This window comes from Pristiophorus japonicus, unplaced genomic scaffold (assembly GCF_044704955.1).
Source record: "Pristiophorus japonicus isolate sPriJap1 unplaced genomic scaffold, sPriJap1.hap1 HAP1_SCAFFOLD_52, whole genome shotgun sequence".
NCBI classification, from domain to species: domain Eukaryota; kingdom Metazoa; phylum Chordata; class Chondrichthyes; family Pristiophoridae; genus Pristiophorus; species Pristiophorus japonicus.
The window spans coordinates 4,653,418-4,672,584 of NW_027254426.1; the positions used below are offsets into that span (position 1 = coordinate 4,653,418).

At 45.7% G+C, this 19,167-nt stretch overlaps 1 non-coding gene across 1 annotated transcript; it reads left to right on the top strand.

The window, feature by feature from the left end:
* Positions 1-1,272: 1,272 nt before the first annotated feature.
* trnan-guu (transfer RNA asparagine (anticodon GUU)) lies at positions 1,273-1,346 on the top strand. The gene has a single exon. It is a non-coding gene; the product is annotated as a tRNA-Asn (tRNA).
* The last annotated feature ends 17,821 nt before the right edge of the window (positions 1,347-19,167 follow it).

Here is a 19,167-nt window from a genome sequence, read left to right on the forward strand (position 1 = left end):
TTCAGAAGAATGAGAGGTGATCTTATCGAAACGTATAAGGGAATGAGGGAGCTTGAAAATGTGGATGCAGAGAGGATGGTTCCACTGATAGGGGAGACTAGAACTTGGGGGCATAATCTCAGAATAAGGGGCCGCCCATTTAAATCTGTGATGAGGAGGAATTTCTTCTCTCAGAGGGTTGTAAATCTGTCAAACTCACTGCCTCAGAGAGCTGAGAAAGCCACGACATTAAATAAGTTTAAGACAGAGATAGCTTCTTCACTGATAAGAGAATAAGGCTTATGGGGAACGGGCAGGGATGTGGACTTGAGTCCATGATCGGATCAGCCATGATCATATTAAATGGCGGAGCAGGCTCGAGGGGCCATACGGCCTACTCCTGCTCCTCCTTCTTAAGTTCTTATGTTCTGAATAGCGACACACAAAAAAATGCTTTGATCATGGTTACACCTTATCTTCACGTTTGTCAAACAGTTGGCTCGTTGGTCTCGGGCTGTGATTTCCCTTTGGAGTTGTTCATTGAAATTTACGAGGGGTCCCAGAGGAGCCCTGATATTGCTCGCATATTTTGAAATTGCATCGAACATTTGCAAAGAATGACTTGCATATCTGCAGCGCTTTTCAGGAACTCATGACGCCCCAAAGCGCTTTACAGCCATTGAGTTATGTTTGAAGTGTTGTAGTTTGGGGAAAGATGTGCCCAGATCACCAAACATGAACCTCAACTCTTTGCAAAGAGTTTGGTGCAAATAATCAGGCATCTCAGGGCCTTGGACTTTCTTTGAATAAGTTCTGCTTGTACCTGCATTCAAGCTTGAAACAGCAACTGGGCTTCCATCTCACGGGAGGTTTGGGGTTGATGTGTGTCGCTTTCAATCTTTGAAATTTCACCAAGCAAAGAAACGGTGAATCCAACTGTCCCTGTCAGCATTTAGTTCCCGTTGAATCACAGGAATATCCGCAGTCAGGAGCTGAAAAGAAATTCAAACCTAATACCGGCTTCGAGACAATCAGAATACTTTGTCACAGACAAGGCACTGGAAGGCTGGAAGGTAGATCACACCGGTTGTGGGAGAGCTGGTTGGTGGTGACATGGAAGTGTCTGCAGTGTGCGGAACCAGACTGCTTCCACGCATCCACAATGAATGTACCTCCATTTATTTGGCAAAAGTACAACTGAGAGTGGACAAGTTCCATACCGGTCGGAGCAATCTGAAGCTTTAACTGACTGACACCCTGGTTTTGGATGTCTTGCACTTTATATGTCCATCAGTCTCTGTGGCGCAATAGGTTAGCGCGTTCGGCTGTTAATCGAAAGGTTGGTGGTTCGAGCCCACCCAGAGACGAAGTATTTAACTGTTTTTCCCCGAGTATTCGGTACCGCACAGTCCCAGGTTGTCATTGTGCGTTTTGGCTGCACGAATCTATTCCGCAAATGTTGCCAGCAGTGCTGTTATCCAATTAGTTCCCACTCCAATATTTTATGAGCATTCAGTTCAAGTAAAACGAGAACAATTTTTTACATGGATCATGTTCCTCCATCCAGCCCATTAGAAATAAATTATGTTATTGGGTTTAAAGAAACTGGTGGAAATTGAATCTATTGATACATATATAGAACTGGAACTACGGTCTCAAGTGCTCCTCCTATCAAGAATAGACACACACACAATCAATGGTTTTACAACTGAGTCATAAACACTTACAATTTTAAACCATTCTCATACAGCGTGTAAATGAGATAGGGATAAAACTTCATCACATGTAAAGAGAAAATGAATGATTGAAGATACCACTGTTCCTCAGTAATTATATTATTATTTATTTCATTCTGAAGAAGGTTATCGGCTAATTAATGGTGATTAAAAGAATTCTTACTTTTGCACGTTGGCGGCATGTCTTCAATTTTATCAGGTTTTAAATTTAAAAATGGGTTACAATGCTGGTTGAATACATGACCCCAAAGTCTTTTTGGGATCACAGGTTGAGTCTTTCTGGTGGTTTACGCTCTCTTGTAGAGCGCCTGAGTTGGGGCTCCGGTTGTTGGGCGCTGGCCTGTGTGTCTGCTGTTTGCGGTGCCTCATCCTATCCGGACTGCCCACAGTGACTGGGCTCTCCTCCCTTTGGTTCCGGTGTTCGGTCACCTGTGCTGGAGTGAAATCTATATCATGTTCTTCCTCTGCTTCTTCTTTGGGGTTGCTGAACCTCCTTTTTGTTTGATCCACGTGTTTGCGGCAGATTTGGCCTTTGGTAAGTTTAACGACCAGAGTCCTATTGCCCTCTTTGGCAATCACAGTGCCTGCGAGCCATTTAGGCCCTGCAGTGTAGTTGTGGACAACAACAGGGTCGTTTACACCAATATATCGTGCCCTCGCCTTCCTGTCATGGTAGTTATATTGTGATTGGCGCCTGCTCTCAAGAATTTCTTTCATGGTGGGGAGTATAAGGGATAACAGGTTTTGAGCGTCCTTATCATTAGCAGCCCTGCGAGTGGAACCCCTGTGAGCGAGTGTGGTCGAGATCTATTGGCCAACAGGAGGCGTGATAAGTGGCTTTGTAGGGAACCCCCTTGGATTCTGAGCATCCCCTGTTTGAATATCTGCACTTTTCGTTCTGCCTGGCCGTTTGAGGCTGGCTTGAACGGTGCCTTTCTGACATGGTTAATTCCATTGCCTGCCATGAAGTCCTGGAATTCAGTGCTTGTGAAGCACGGGCCATTGTCGCTGACCAAGATATCCGGTAGACCGTGGGCGGCGAACATTGCCCGTAGACTTTCTACCGTGGCAGAGGATGTGCTTGAGTTTAAAAGGTCACACTCGATCCATTTGGAGTGGGCGTCTCCTACAACCAAAAACATTTTTCCGATGAAAGGACCTGCGTTGTCATCATGGATGCGTGACCAAGGCTTGGCGGGCCATGGCCAGGGGCTAAGGGGGGCTTCCCTGGGCGCATTGCCCAGCTGGGCACACGTGTTGCACCTGCGAACACAAACTTCCAGATCTGCATCTATCCCTGGCCACCAAACGTGTGACCTGGCAATTGCCTTCATCATGACAATGCTCGGATGCTCATTGTGGAGTTCTCTGATGAACACCTCTCTGCCCATCTGGGGCATGACTACACGGTTTCCCCACAATAGGCAATCGGCCTGAATCGAGAGTTCATCCCACCCCTGTGAAATGGTTTAAATTCCTCAGGGCATGCCCTGTACGTGGCTGCCCACTCCTCATGCAGGACACATTTCTTGACTAGAGACAATAGCGGGTCTCTATTTGTCCAGACATTAATCTGACCGGCTGTCACAGGTGAGCCTTCACTTGCGAAAGCTTCAACAGCCATGACCATCTCGGCGGCATGCTTGGTAGCCCGCTCAGTGGTGTCTAGTGGGAGCCTGCTGAGTGCATCGGCGCAGTTTTCAGTGCCCGGTCTGTGCCGAATTGTGTAGTCATAGGTGGCTGACGTGAGTGCCCACCTCTGTATGCGGACCGATGCGTCTGCATTTATGGCCTTGTTGTCGGCCAAAAGGGATGTGAGGGGTTTGTGATCTGTCTCCAGCTCAAATTTCCTGCCAAACAGGTACTGGTGCATTATCTTTACCGAATATACACATGCGAGCGCCTCCTTTTCTATCATCCCGTAGCCCCTTTCTGCCTGGGACAGACTTCTGGAGGCATAAGCTACAGGCTGTAACTGACCCTTGGCATTGACATGCTGCAACACACACCCGACACCACAGGACGACGCATCGCACGTTAACACAAGTTTCTTACATGGGTTATATCGCGTTTACAGATTGTTGGAACATAACAAATTGTGTGCACTATTAAAATCTCTTTCCTGGCTGTCCCCCTAGACACATTCGCGACCTTTGCTTAGGAGCACGTGTAGCGGCTCGAGCAGCGTGCTCAATTTGGGAAGAAAGTTACCAAATAGTTGGGGAGCCCCAGGAACAAACGCAGCTCCGTCGTGTTACGGGGTCTGGGTGCTCTCTGGATCGCTTCCGTCTTGGATGCAGTAGGGCTGATCCCGTCTGCTGCTACCCTCATCCCCAGGAATTCTACCTCTGGAGCTAGGAAGACGCACTTCGCCTTTTTCAGTCGCAGCCCTACGCGGTCCAGTCTGCGTAGCACCTGCTCCAGGTTGTGGAGGTGTTCTTCAGTATCGTAACCCGTGATGAGGATGTCGTCCTGAAAAACCATCGTCCCTGGAATCGACTTAAGGAGGCTTTCCATATTTCGTTGGAAGATCGCGGTGGCTGAGCGAATCCTGAACGGACATCTGTTGTACTCAAACAACCCCTTGTGTGTCGTGATGGTGGTCAGCTTCTTCAACTCACTCGCCAGCTCCTGGATCATGTAAGCTGAGGTCAGGTCCAATTTTGAAAAAAGTTTGCCACCGGATAGCATCGCAAAGAGTTCCTCCACTCTCGCTAGCGGGTACTGGTCTTGGAGTGACACCCGATTGATGGAGGCCTTGTAATCACCATATATCCTGACTGACCCATCCGCTTTGAACACCGGTGCAATCGGGCTCGCCCAGTCACTGAATTCGACTGGCAAAATGATACCTTCCCTCAGCAGGCGGTTCAATTCACCTTCTATCTTTTCCCGCATCACGTACGGCACCGCTCTGGCCTTGTGGTGTCCTGGCCTGGCTTCCGGGTTTATGTGAATCACTACCTTGGCCCCCATGAAAGTGCCAATGCCGGGTTGAAATAATGAGTCAAATTTGTGCAGGATCTGTGAGCATGAAACTCGCTCCACAGAGGAAATAGCATTAACATTGCCCCATTTCCAGTTCATGACAGCAAGCCAACTCCTCCCCAGTAGTGCGGGACCGTCCCCCGGGACAACCCAGAGTGGCAACCTGTTCTCCGAATCTTTGTGGGTCACGATTATCGTGGCGCTGCAAAGCACCGGAATGATCTCCTTGGTGTATGTCCGTACCTGTGCGTCAATCGGTGATAATTTTGGCCCTACTGGCCTTGGACGCCCACAACTTTTCAAACTATTTGATACCCATCAGGGACTGGCTAGCCCCCGTGTCTAGCTCCATTGATACTGGGATGCCACTGAGGAGCACTTTCATCATTATCGGTGACGTCCTGGTGTATGAACTGTATACGTGCTCCACATGAACTCACTGAACTTCAGCTTCCAGCGATTTCCCCCAGCGTTCATTTCTGCAATTTCTGTAGGTATTTTGTTCATCTCTGCAAACTCCGGCTGAGTTTGTGCCTCCATGCCTCCAACATGAGCTGTTGTTGGAAACAAAAGATCCCTTGCTCATCAATCGTCCCTGACTACCCCTGTGACTGTCCTTGAGTGTGCCATTAACAGGTGTTGATGGCCCCATTACTGGCCACATTGTCCCTTGCAATGGTGTGAATCGCAGTTCTGCTTGCCATTATCTCTGTCGAACTCCCCCTCTGGGTTCGACTACATGTTGGGGCATACCCGATTGCCCTTGTCTGCCTGGAGAACTGTGTGCTGCTTCAACAATGTTGATTCTCTGTCCCAACCATTCCTTTACACAGTATCTCTCGTCTATTCTGCTAGCGGCCATGCTCACGTGGTTTAAATCCCAGTTTCTCGTCGCCATTGATACATCCTTACTATACAGTAGAAATGCACACGAGGCCCATGCTTGAGAAAAGGTCAGTCTGTGGCCTGTCCTTTATTCCTTAGCACTCAAGTGATGAAAGTGGGTGGAGCTTCCCCTTTTATACCTGAAGGTCCAGGTTAGAAGTGTCTCCCACAAGTTCACCACCTAGTGGTCATTGTTCTCACAGTGTACAACTGAGGTCAGATTATATATGGGTTACAATGTTGGTTGAATACATGACAATAAGCACTTAACATTTTAAACCATTCTCCTAAAATACAGTATCTCCTAAACGAGATAGGGATAAAAGTTCATCACATGTAAAGAGAAAATTAATGATTGAAGCTAGTAAAAGATCCTCTCGGAATAAGTGATCACAGTATGGTTGAATTTGTTATACAGATTGAGGGTGAGGAAGTAGTGTCTCAAACGAGCGTACTATGCTGAAACAAAGGGGACTATAGTGGGATGAGGGCAGAGTTGGCTAAAGTAGACTGGAAACACAGACTAAACGGTGGTACAATTGAGGAACAGTGGAGGACTTTTAAGGGGCTCTTTCATAGTGCTCAACAAAAATATATTCCAGTGAAAAAGAAGGGCAGTAAGAAAAGGGATAACCAGCCGTGGATAACCAAGGAAATAAAGGAGAGTATCAAATTAAAAACCAATGCGTATAAGGTGGCCAAGGTTAGTGGGAAAATAGAAGATTGGGAACATTTTAAACGACAGCAAAGAATGACTAAGAAAGCAATAAAGAAAGGAAAGATAGATTACGAAGGTAAACTTGTGCAAAGCATAAAAACGGATAGTTAAAGCTTTTACCGATATATAAAACGGAAAAGAGTGACTAAAGTAAATGTTGGTCCCTTAGAAGATGAGAAGGGAGATTTAAAAATGGGAACTGTGGAAATAGCTGAGACCTTAAACAATTATTTTGCTTCGGTCTTCACAATGGAAGACACAGAAACCATGCCAGAAATTGCTGGTCACAGGAATGTGGGAAGAGAGGACCTTGAAACAATCACTATCACTAGGGGGGTAGTGCTGGACAGGCTAATGGGACTCAAGGTAGACAAGTCCCCTGGTCCTGATGAAATGCCAGGGTATTAAAAGAGATGGCGGAAGTTATAGCAGATGCATTCGTTATAATCTACCAAAATTCTCTGGACTCTGGGGAGGTACCAGCGGATTGGAAAGTAGCTAATGTAATGCCTCTGTTTAAAAAAGGGGGCAGACAAAAGGCAGGTAACTATAGGCTGGTTAGTTTAACATCTGTAGTAGGGAAAATGCTTGAAACTATCATGAAGGAAGAAATAGCGGGACATCAAGATAGGAATAGTGCAATCAAGCAGACGCAGCATGGATTCATGAAGGGGAAATCATGTTTAACTAATTTACTGGAATTCTTTGAGGATATAACGAGCATGTTGGATAGAGGTGTACCGATGGATGTGGTGTATTTAGATTTCCAAAAGGCATTCGATAAGGTACCACACAAAAGGTTACTGCAGAAGATAAAGGTACGCAGAATCAGTGGAAATATATTAGCATGGATAGAGAATTGGTTGGCTAACAGAAAGCAGAGAGTCGGGATAAATGGGCCCTTTTCGGGTTGGAAATCGGTGGTTAGTGGTGTGCCACAGGGATCGGTGCTGGGACCAAAACTGTTTACAATATACATAGACCTGGAAGAGGGGACAGAGTGTAGGGCAACAAAATTTGCAGATGACACAAAGATTAGTGGTAAAGCAGGTTGTGTAGAGGACACAGAGAGGCTGCAAAGAGATTTAGATAGGTTAAATGAATGGGCTAAGGTTTGGCAGATGGAATACAATGTCGGAAAGTGTGAGGTCATCCACCTTGGGAAAAAAAAACAGTAAAAAGGGAATATTATTTGAATGGGCAGAAATTGCAACATGCTGCGGTGCAGAGGGACCTGGGGGTCCTTGTGCATGAATCCCAAAAAGTTAGTTTGCAGATGCAACAGGTAATCAGGAAGGCGAATGGAATGTTTGCCTTCATTGCGAGAGGCATGGAGTACAAAAGCAGGGAGGTCCTGCTTAACTGTATAGGGTATTGGTGAGGCCGCACCTGGAGTACTGCGTGCAGTTTTGGTCATATTACTTAAGGAAGGATGTACTAGCTTTGGAGGGGGTACAGAGACAATTCACTCGGCTGATTCCGGAGATGAGGGGGTTACCTTATGATGATAGATTGAGCAGACTGGGTCTTTGCTCGTTGGAGTTCAGAAGGATGAGGAGTGATCTTGTAAAAACAATTGAAATAATGAAACGGATAGACAAGATAGAGGCAGAGAGATTGTTTCCACTGGTCGGGGAGACTAGACCTAGGGGGCACAGCCTCAAAATACGGGGGAGACATCCATTGTGGATGTGTGGAAGCAGTCTGGTCCCGCACACTGCAGACACTTCCATGTCACCGCCAACCAGCTCTCCCACAGCCGGTGTGATCTACCTTCCAGCCTTCCGGTGCCTTGTCTGTGACAAAGTGTTCTGATTGTCCCGAAGCCGGTAATGGTTTTAATTTCTTTTCACCTCCTGACTGCGGATATTCCTGTGATTAAACGTGAACAAAATGCTTACAGGGACAGTTGGATTCAGCGATTCTTTGCTTGGTGAAATTTCAAAGATTGAAAGCGATGCACATCAACCCCAAACCTCGTCACCTACTCGCTAACCGCTACACGCTGCTTCCGTGAGATGGAAGCCCAGTTGCTGTTTCAAGCTTGAATGCAGGAACAAGCAGAACTTATTCCAAGAAAGTCCAAGTCCCTGAGGCATCTGATTATTTGCACCGAACTCCTTCGCAAAGAGTTGAGGTACGTGTGGGGTGATTTGGGCACATCTTTCCCCACACTATAACACTTCAAATATAACTCAACGGCTGTAAAGTGCTTTCTCTCTTCCTCTTGTCTGTATCCTGTGCTTTTATTTCTCTATTTATTCCCCCTGTCTCAATTTCTAGTGTTTAAAAAGGAACAAAAGATGAAGTGGGTGTCACTGTGGAACAATTTCTCTCGCTCAAAGTTAGATGCACGATCGTCGCTCCATGAGGTCTCGGCAGCTAGCCGTTGATATTCAGGTCCATTAATAAATATATTTTTTTGTATTTATATAAATTATCGAAGCTGTTCCCTGGTCGCGTGGTTAAGATGTCGAGCATTAAACCTCTTTCCATTCTCAATCAGTTCATCGCAGAAACATAATTGAGTTGTGTGAGAGGATTAATGATTGCTGTAATCGCCGTTAATAACCCCACTACTATCTGTTGCAGAACGAGCTTACACATTCTCCCGCTTCTCCTGCTCTTTGCCGGACACGTGTTCGGGGTTTAATTTTACAAACTGGGTGTGTTCGCTGATCGCGGGGAGACGGTAGGAGCCTCTGTGGCCCCACTGTGAGGATGTAGAAGTGAAGACTGTGGCTGGGTGATCCGTGACATTTCTGTAAAGGCAGCAGAGGAGAAGGATTGAGAACTTTCAGTGTGGGACAGAAGTTGTTTAAGGTGAGCCAGCACATTCCCGATCAGCACAGAGGGAGCTCACTGGTCAGCTCCCCTCTGTTGGGGTTACTGTGCCAGAGGTTTCCGTAGTGTAGTGGTTGTCACGTTTGTTTTATATGTGTACGATCACTGGTTCGATCCCAAGTGCGAACTTTATGTTTAAACTTGCTGTGGATGAACAATTGGAACCGAGTTGAGTCTCCGAGCAAATACTGCCTGACATGCTGAAATTTCCAGCATTTGCTGTATTTATTGATTAAAGTATCAACTCTCCCTCAGTTAGCATTTCTTTCATTGTGCAAAAGAAGGTGATGGGTTAATTAATGATGCTTTCCCGTGAAAGCAACACAAAAGTTTAACGAATAAACATACGGTGACTGGCAGGTGAGCGCTGCTTCTGACACCCAGTGGGAATGGGCGGGGATTTTAAAGCCCTTTTTATTGCAGAACCTTCATATCGATGAACATCTCAGACTCAGTGTTTCGGCCTCGTGGTGCAGCGGTGGTGTGTCTGCCTCTTGATCAGAAAGTTGCGTGTTTAAATCATGTTGAGGTCCCTGTCCTTTTGGGCAATTCCAGAATTAATATTTTCTTTGCTGTTTCACAATAACCAGACCCTTGCTCAAAGGTCTGTCTCAATGTTTACCCGGTGTCAGGCAGAGATACGCCTGCTGTCCTCATTTACTTCATGTGACAGGACACAAAAGTTCAAAATCAAACTGCAGGTGGCCACCCATAATATTGAGCAGTCAGGATGGCCGAGCGGTCTAAGTTGCTGCATTCAGGTTGCAGTCTGCTTTGAAAGCGTGGGTTCCGTAGTGTAGTGGTCATCACATTCGCTTAACACGCAAAAGGTTCCTGTTTCAAAACCAGCTGAAAACGTGTTCAATTAAATATGAGAAACATTGAATAATGTGCATTTCTTGTTCAGTATTAACAAAGCATCATGTCTCCCAGTCCTGCTATATTGACTGAATACTCTGTACAGTTCGGTACACATTGAAACTCTACAGTTTCCAGCCCTGACGGTGCAGAAAGCCCCTCTCAAAGCTGCACATTCCGGCTGCTTTCAGTTGAGTTGTGAGAAATTATTGACGGATCCTGCAGCTGTGAAAAGAAATGATGTGTTAGAGGGGTCATCAAACGAGGCAATGTGGGTTGAATTAAATAACAAAAATGGGGCGATCACACTACTGGGAGTTCACTATAGGCCCCCAGGCAGTTAGAGGGAGATAGAAGAACAAATATATGGGCAGATTGTTGAGAAGTGCAAAACCTATAGAGCTGTAATAGTGGAGGATTTTAACTACCCGAATATTAACTGGTGAAATGATAGTGTGAATGGTACAGATGGTGGAGAATTCCTAAAATGCATTCAGGAGAACTTCTTTATCCAGTATGTAACAAGCCCATCAAGGGAGGGTCGGTTCTGGACTGGGTCTTGTGATCGAAGAGGGGCAGGTATGAGGGGTATTAGTGGTCGAGCATTTTGGTGCGTGTGATCATACTCAGTAAGGTTTAGGGTAGTTATAGAAAAGGACAAAGGGGACCAGGAATAAAAGTTCTCAATTGGGGTAAAGCCAATTTTGCTGATCTGAGATGGAATTTGGCCAAAGTGGACTGAGAACGGCTACTTGCTGGTAAATCAGTGTCAGAGCAGTGGGAGGCATTCAAGGAGGAGATCCTGAGGGCACAGCGCAAGTATGTTCCCTAAAAACAAAGGTGGGACGAACAAATCTAGAGCTCCCGGGATGTCAGGGGCCATAGAGGGAAAGTTAACGAAAAAAAGGGAAGCTTATGACAGATACCGATAACTCAATACTGCAGAAACTCGAGAGATGCAGAGGTGCAATTAAAAAATATATCAGGAAAGCAAAGAGAGAGCATGAGAGAATGTTGGCAATTAAATCTGGGAAAACCCAAAGAAGTTTTATAAATACATTAAGAGCATGATGATAACTAGAGAAAGAGTGGAGCCTATTAGAGTCCATAAAGGGAATCTGTATGCGGAGGCGGAAGGCTTGGGTAGGATTCTTTATGAATACTTTGCATCTGTTTTCACAAAAGAGAGGGGCGATGTGGACTTTGCAATGAGGGTGAAGAAGTGTGAAATATTAGATGAAATAAACAGAGTGAGAGAGGAAGTAGTGGTGGCTTAGCAGCTTAGAAAGTGGATAAATCCCCAGGCCCGGATGAAATGTATCCCAGGCTGATAAGAGCAGCAAAATAGCAAATAGCAGAGGCTCTGACCACCATTGTCCAATCCTCACTGGCTACAGAGGATTGGAGCACTGCTAACATTGTACCTTTGTTTAAAAAGCGAGAAAGGGATTGAGTAAATACAGGCTGGCCAGCCGAACCTTTTACAATTATTTGTAAAATTCATGAGGGACAGGATAAATCTTCATTTGGAAAGACATGGATTAATCAAGGATAGTCAACATGCATTTGTCAAGGGAAGGTCGTGTCTGACTAAATAGATTGCATTTTTCGAGGAGGTAACCAGGAGGGTTGATGAGGGCAGTGGTATGATGTAATGTATATGCACTTTAGCAAAGCTTTTGCTAAGGTCGCACTTGGAAGACTGGTTACGAATGTAAAAGCCCATGGGATTCAAGGGAAAAGTGGCAAGTTGGGTCCAAAATTTGTTCAGAGGCAGGAATCAAAGCGTAATGATTGATGGGTGATTTTGTGATCCAGTGGGGTTCCGCAGGGCTCAGTGCTGGGTCCCTTGCTTTTTGTGGTATACATCAATGACTTGGACTTAAATGTTGAGGGTATGAGTAAGAATTTTGCAGATGACACTAAAACAGGCTGAGTGGTTGATAATGAAGAAGAAAGTGGCGGTCTGCAGGAAGATATCAATGGACGTCTCAAAGCGCGTTGCAGCCAATGAAGTACTTTTTGAAGTGCGGTCACTCTTGTAGTGTGGGAGAAACAGCCGCCAATTTGCACATGGCAGGCTCCTATAGGCAGCAGTGTGATGATGACCAGATCATCTGTTTCTGTGATGTTGATTGAGGGATAAATATTGACCAGGACACGAATCCTGGCCACATTGATCCTCCCACCACTTCACACTGTTCTCCGAGGGACCAGCGCGATGATACTAAAACAACAAGCGAAGTTGGTAAGCTATTCATGCAGTCCATCGGAATCCAGCCACACCACCTTATACCACGGGTAACATCTCTCCATGGATTCTGGAATCTGGATCAACAAACCATAATCCCATCTTAGAAGTTTTTGAGATGGGCGTCTGGGTGACGTCATCAAAACCCTGGTCGTCATTTTGGAGCGTGAGCAGGAACATCGGCAGGGCCCAGGGACAGAGGAGTGGGAAGGTCGGGGCGGATGAGCGGCGAGTGTTTGTGGCGAGATGCGGTGAATGTTTATGTTGGAGGAGCGGCGACAGATCATGGAGGAGGTGCGACAGATGACGGTACGGGGCCCAGAAGAGCCGACGGCCCAGGGGCAGCACGGGCCCAGCCCACACTGCGATATGTGTGGGCACTGGGTCCATGCAGCAGAGCTGGTCTCCTGTCATCTTAGTTAACCCTTGCCACTGGACAAAGACCTCGCTCTGTCAAGCCCATGTGGTGGCTGGTGTGCAACGGTCACCCCACGTTAAAAAAATCCACACAAAGGCATCTTCCACCCCCTCAATTGGAGTCCAGGACTGGAACATCGGGTCCTTCATCGAAACACCTGTGAACTCATGGAAGCAAATCGTCCTCGATCGAGGGACCGCCTATGATGATGATGATCAATGTACTGGTCAGTTGGGCAGAACTGTGGCAAATGGAATTCAATCCAGATAAGTGTGAGGTAATGCATTTAGGGTGGTTTAACAAGGCAAGGGATTACACATTAAATGGTACGACACTGAAAAGTGTAGAGGAACAAAGGGACCTTGGAGTGCAGGTCCACAGATCCCTGAAGGTAGCAGGCCAGGTAGTTAATGTGGTTAAGAAGGCATATGGAATACTTGCCTATATTAGTCAAGGCATGGAATACAAGAGCAAGGAGGTTATGCTTGAACTGTACAAAACACTGGCTGCACCACAGCTGGAGTACTGCGTGCAGTTCTGGTCACCACATTACAGGAAAGATGTGATTTCACTGGAAAGGGAGCAGAGGAGATTTACTTGAATGTTGCCTGGTCTGGAGAATTTTGGCTTTGAGGATAGTTTGGAGATGCTGAGTCTGTTTTCTTTGGAACAGAGGAGTCTGAGCGGAGACCTGATTGAGGTGCATAAAATTGAGGGGCCTGAATAGAGTGGATATGAAGGTCCTGTTTCTCTTGGCAGAGGGGTCAACAAACAGGGGGCGTAGATTTTAAGTAATTGGGGGAGGTTTAGAGGAGATATGAGGGGACATTTCATCACCCAGAGGATGGTGGGTGTCTGGAACTCAATGCCTGAAAGGGTGGTCGAGGGACGGACCCTTACCACAGTTAAAAGATACGTGGATGTGCACTTAAAGTGCCGCAACCGACAGAGCTCTGGACCGAGAGCTGGAAAGTGGGATTAGGCTGGATAGCTCTGCGTCGGCCGGCGGGGACACGATGGGCCGAAATGGCCTCACTCTGTGCTGAAACTTTCTGATTCTATGATTCTATTAATATATATATATATATATATATATATATATATATATATATATATATATAATAAATACAATTATCGTAATTTTTCCTTGGTGGTCGAGTGGTTAAGATCCCGAGCACTAACCCTCTTTCTATTCTCAATCAGTTTATCACATGAAAATAATTGAGGTCTGTGAGAGGATGAATAATTGCATACCTCGGGAGCCTATTATCAGCGAGGGCAGGCATCGACGACGAGGTTCAACACTGCCTCCAGTGCGCCAGTGCAGCCTTCGGCCACCTGCGGAAGAGAGTGTTCGAAGATCAGGCCCTCAAATCTGCCACTAAGCTCATGGTCTACAGGGCTGTAGTGATACCTGTCCTCCTGTATGGCTCAGAGACATGGACCTTATACAGTGGACACCTCAAGTCGCTGGAGAAATACCACCAATGATGTTTCTGCAAAATCCTGCAAATCCCCTGGGAGGACAGACGCACCAACGTTAGCGTCCTCAATCAGGCTAACATCCCCAGCATCAAAGCACTGACCACACTCGACCAGCTCCGTTGGACGGGCCACATTGTTCGCATGCCTGACACAAGACTCCAAAAGCAAGCGCTCTACTCGGAACTTCGACACGGCAAGCGAGCCCCAGGTGAGCAGGGGAAACGTTTTAAGGACCCTCAAAGCCACTTCATAAAATGCAACATTCCCACCAACACCTGGGAGTCCCTGGATAAAGACCACCCTCAGTGGAGGAAGAGCATCTGGAGGGTGCTGAGCACCTCGAGTCTCATCGCCGAGAGCATGCAGAACACATGCACAGACAGCGGAAGGAGTGTGTGGCAAACCAGTCCCACCCACCCTTTCCTTCAACCACTGTCTGTCCAACCTGTGACAGAGACTGTAATTTCCGTATTGGACGGTTCAGTCACCTGAGAACTCACTTTGAGAGTGGAAGCAAGTCTTCCTCGATTTCGAGGGATTGCCTATGATGATGATGAATTGCTGTAATCACCGTTAATAACCCCGTTACTTTCTGTTACAAACTGAGTTTACAGACTCTATGGCTTCTCCTGCCCTTTGCGGGACACTTGTTCCGGGTGTAACATTACAAACTGGGTGAGTTTGCAGCCCCTTATTCTAAGATTATGCCCCTTAGTTCTAGTCTCCCCTTCCAGTGGAAACATTATCCTTGTCAAGCCCCCTCATAATCTTATACATTTTGATCAGATCACCACCTATTCTTCTGAATTCCAATGAGTCGAGGCCCAATCTACACAACCTTTCCTCATAAGTCAACCCCCTCATCTCCAGAATCAACCGAGTGAACCTTCTCTCAACTGCCTCCAGAGCAAATATATCCTTTCGTAAATATGGAAAACAAAACTGCACGCAGTATTCCAGGTGTGACCTCACCAATACCCTGTATAACTGCAGCAAGATTTCCCTGCTTTTATACTCCATCCCTTTTGCAATAAAGGCCAAGATTACATTGGCCTTCCTGATCACTTGCTGGTGATCTACTTTGCTAAATATGATGCCCAGCTTAACATTAGTCTTATTTGATTATTTTCTGTACCTGACCATGACATTTACATAAAAACATGTTGACTCTGTCGAATCATGTTATAATTTTCAAATTGCCCTGACACCACTTCCTTAACAATGGATTACAGCATTTTCCCGATGACTGATGTCAGACGAACTGTCCTGTGGTTCCCGGTTTTCTCTCTCCCTCCTTTCTTGACTAGCGATGTTACATTTTCTACCTTCCGATCCGCTGGGACTGTTGTCGAATCTGGACATCGTGGTGCAACGGTTGCGGGTCTAACTCCCGATCAGGAGGCTGCGTGTTCAAATCAGTTAAATTAGCTGTTGTTCTTCCGGAATTGATATTGTGTTTGCTGTTTCACAATAACCAGACCCTTGCTCTAAAACCTGTCTCACTGTTTCCCCAGGGGCACATTCATGTTACAATAAACATTCTGAATCAGATGCCTGAAGTACAGTGTGTAAAATGGGATATGGTTTAACAGTTAACATGCAAAGCACAGAACCAATTATTCAATTATCGACTTTCCCTCAGTTAACATTACTTTCACTGTGCAAAACAAGCTGATCAGTTAATCAATAAAGTTTGCCCGAGAAAGCGACATAAAATTTTACGATAATGATTCGCCCAACATGGGGCTCAAACCCACAATAGTGAGATTAAGAGTCTCATGCTGTATCTACTGAGCTAGCCAGGATTATGTAAATCACACATCCCTGTCGGTGATTGCAGCCAGGCGCCTGTTGGTTTCGCCCCATTTCCCAGTGTTTCCCGATCCTGTCTGTTTCTCTGGCTCTGTTTAATCTGTGTGTGGCCACCTCCAGTTTGATTTTGAACAAATTCCTGTGTTTGTGTATTCAGTAAAAACAGAAAATGCTGGAAACACTCAGCAGGTCGGGCAGTATCTGTGGAGGTGGGGAAGTGGGAATAATCGATGGGTTTGTTTGCGGCTTTGACCTGTTGCTGGGAAGTGAGGCAGCGCTGCAGGATGCTTTTTTTCGAGGTGTAGCAGAGGTTTCCATCGTGTAACGATTATCACCTTCGCTGCACATGTGAAATATCCTCGGTTTTAGCACGGACAGAAACATTATTTTGGAGAATATTTTTCTGTGGAATACATTTTTTAAAAGTAGCCCGAGGTTCCTTTTATCATGAGCGATGAACAACTTAACTCACTCTCCTAAAATACAGTATGTGTAAAATCAGACAGGGGATAAAACTTCTTCAATGATTAAAGTTCCTTAACTCAGTAAAGTTCAGTTATTGAAGTTTCCATCAATTCATTGCATAAACTTAATTGAGGTGTTCGAGAGGATTAATAATGGGCTTTAATCGTTAATGAGCCCATTACTTTATGTTATTGACCCAGGTTACACACTCTCTTGCTTCTGAAAGAGTTGAGATGCATGTGGGGTGATTTGGGCAGATCTTTCCCCACATTACAAGGCTCCATCGGTACTTCATTGACTTTAAATCACTTGAGGATATCCTGAGTTGTTGAAAGGCCACGTAAAAATGCAAGTCATTCTTTGCAAAAGTTCTAACCGCAAGTTCAAACTTCGCCGGCAAATGGAGACTCACAAAGAATTTGTTCTGACACACGACAAAGTCCTTAAAACTGGGATTCAGCAGTTCAGCTGCTCGCTTAACATTTCCGTCTGACCTGGTGCTGCAAGTGGAGATGTGTCCGCAGTGTAGCGTTTAAGACGTTCACCTTACACACGGGAAAGCTGACCGGGTGGAAATATTTTGTTGGAACTTTCTCCTCAAGCTTTTTCAGGGGATAGATTGTTCTCCAGTGAAAGGACATAAGATCATAAGAACGTAAGAATTAGGAACAGGAGTCTGCCATTCGGCCCATTTTAATGTTTTCAAAGTGATTTCACCCGGGGACCTTTGGTGTGTTTGGGGAACATGATAACCGCTACACTACAGACACACGGTGGTAGATGTTGTCTTAGGAACATAACCAGAGCTCTAACCAACACAGCTGGCCGATACTTCAGGAGCTGGTTTTACGAGATTAGAATGACGGTGCTATATTTAGGAAGGCTGTGAGAGTGGCCGGAATTGATCTCGTATTTCCCAGACTTTATACACAGGAACATAGGAACAGGAGGAGGCCATTTGGCAGCGAGTGGTTGGGATCCAGAATGCACTGCCTGAAAGGGTGGCGGAGGCAGAATTAATCTTATCTTTCAAAATGGATTTGGATAAGTATCTGAAGGTACAATATCTCAGAGGTGCGGGTAAAGGCCGGAGGAGTGGGACTAGCTGAGATTCGGCACGGGCTCGACAGGCCGAACGGACTACTTCCGTGCTGTAACCATTCCATGATTCTATATTATGTTTAAACTTGCTGTGGATGAACAATCGGAGGCGAGCTTAGTCTCCTGGTAAAAACGCTGATGCTGTCTGGCCAGCTAAGATTTCCAGCATATTCTGTTTTTATTTGCTATTTATTCTCCTGGCAAAAGGGTTCCCTTATTCCTTAATTGCTCTTTATTTCACTTCAATAAATAGATAACTTTCAGTGAGAGAAAAAAGATCCACCGGGGACCTTTCGCGTGTGAGGCCAACGTGATATCCGCTACACTGCAGCCCATCAAAGGGCGAGAAACCACTGAATGTAAAGGATGAGCTCACAAATATCAGGGGCAGTGCAGTCTGGTCAACGTCAAACTCTCCTTTCTTATTCAGCAGAGGCATGAACGGGAGTCAGACGCCACAAAGTTTAATTAAAGACACAAATACAAGTTACACTTCCAAATCTTTTCACTGTAAAAATCTTTCACTTTATTTCAAATCATGCTGTTGTAAGGGATGGTTTGCAGGGGGTCAGCTTTCCCGTCTGACTTTATATGAGCGGTTCCGAATCGCTCCCACACCCTTGGTTCTAGACCCTGGAATTATGAAGGGACTGTGACAGACTTGGACAGACAATCGGTTTCAAGGTAGGAAGCAGGTATGGCTTTATTGTGTTTAAAAAGAAGTAAAAGGCACACCTTTAATAACACACACAGACCAGTACACACTGAGGGGTACAACACATTGAATAAATTGTCAAATTACAGCCTGTGGGGAAAAGAATACAGTTTAAACTCTAAATGGGGCAAAAAGGAGAATGCAGATACATTTACACAAGTTATCCCAGCCTCCCCCCTCCCAATCCCCCCAACTAACTAAGTTATAGCTCTGGGGGGTTCAAGGGCTATGCTCACCAATCCCCTTTTTGACAGTTCCAACTCCAGGGTTCGCCTTCGTTGTCCCTGGGGTTCGCCTTAGTTGTCCACGTTCTGTAGTCTGTACCCCTTGGTAGCGTAGGACCAGCTTGTAGAGTGGAAAAAGTCTTCGGTTTTGTCGGGTTAGTTCCGGTTGACTGTTGGGTTGGTCGCAATGGCCCGCAACTTTCCAATAGTTGTTTTGACAGCCTGTTTGCTGTTGTGGTGCTGTCCTTCTGGGTTTTAGAGGTTCCTTTCGCTGATGTTTCGGGATCCCACTGTTCGATACTGGTGTACAACTTATGCAACGAGACTGCTGACTTAATAGTGTCTCTTGAAGCACACCTAACTGCCAGAACAGACTTCAATTATACTAAAAATGGCTTCTTTATCTTCCATCAAATCTAGCTCAGTTCTTTGTTTCGATTTTTCAGCTAGCTAACTGAAACTTGATGAAGTGGTTTTAATCTGGCGTTAATAGGCTTTTCGAAGTTGGTGAGCTCTCCATTGTGCTAGTCTGGCCTGAGCCAAATATTTCTATGCCTGTTGAAAAGGTGTTGGAATATGTATGTGACATTTGGGTCCTCCGGGTGCAATGATAAATGTTTCTTCCATCGTTGATTGTTTAAATGCTAATGTTTTCAAGGGGCAAGTTTCGAGGGTATACAGTTCCCAG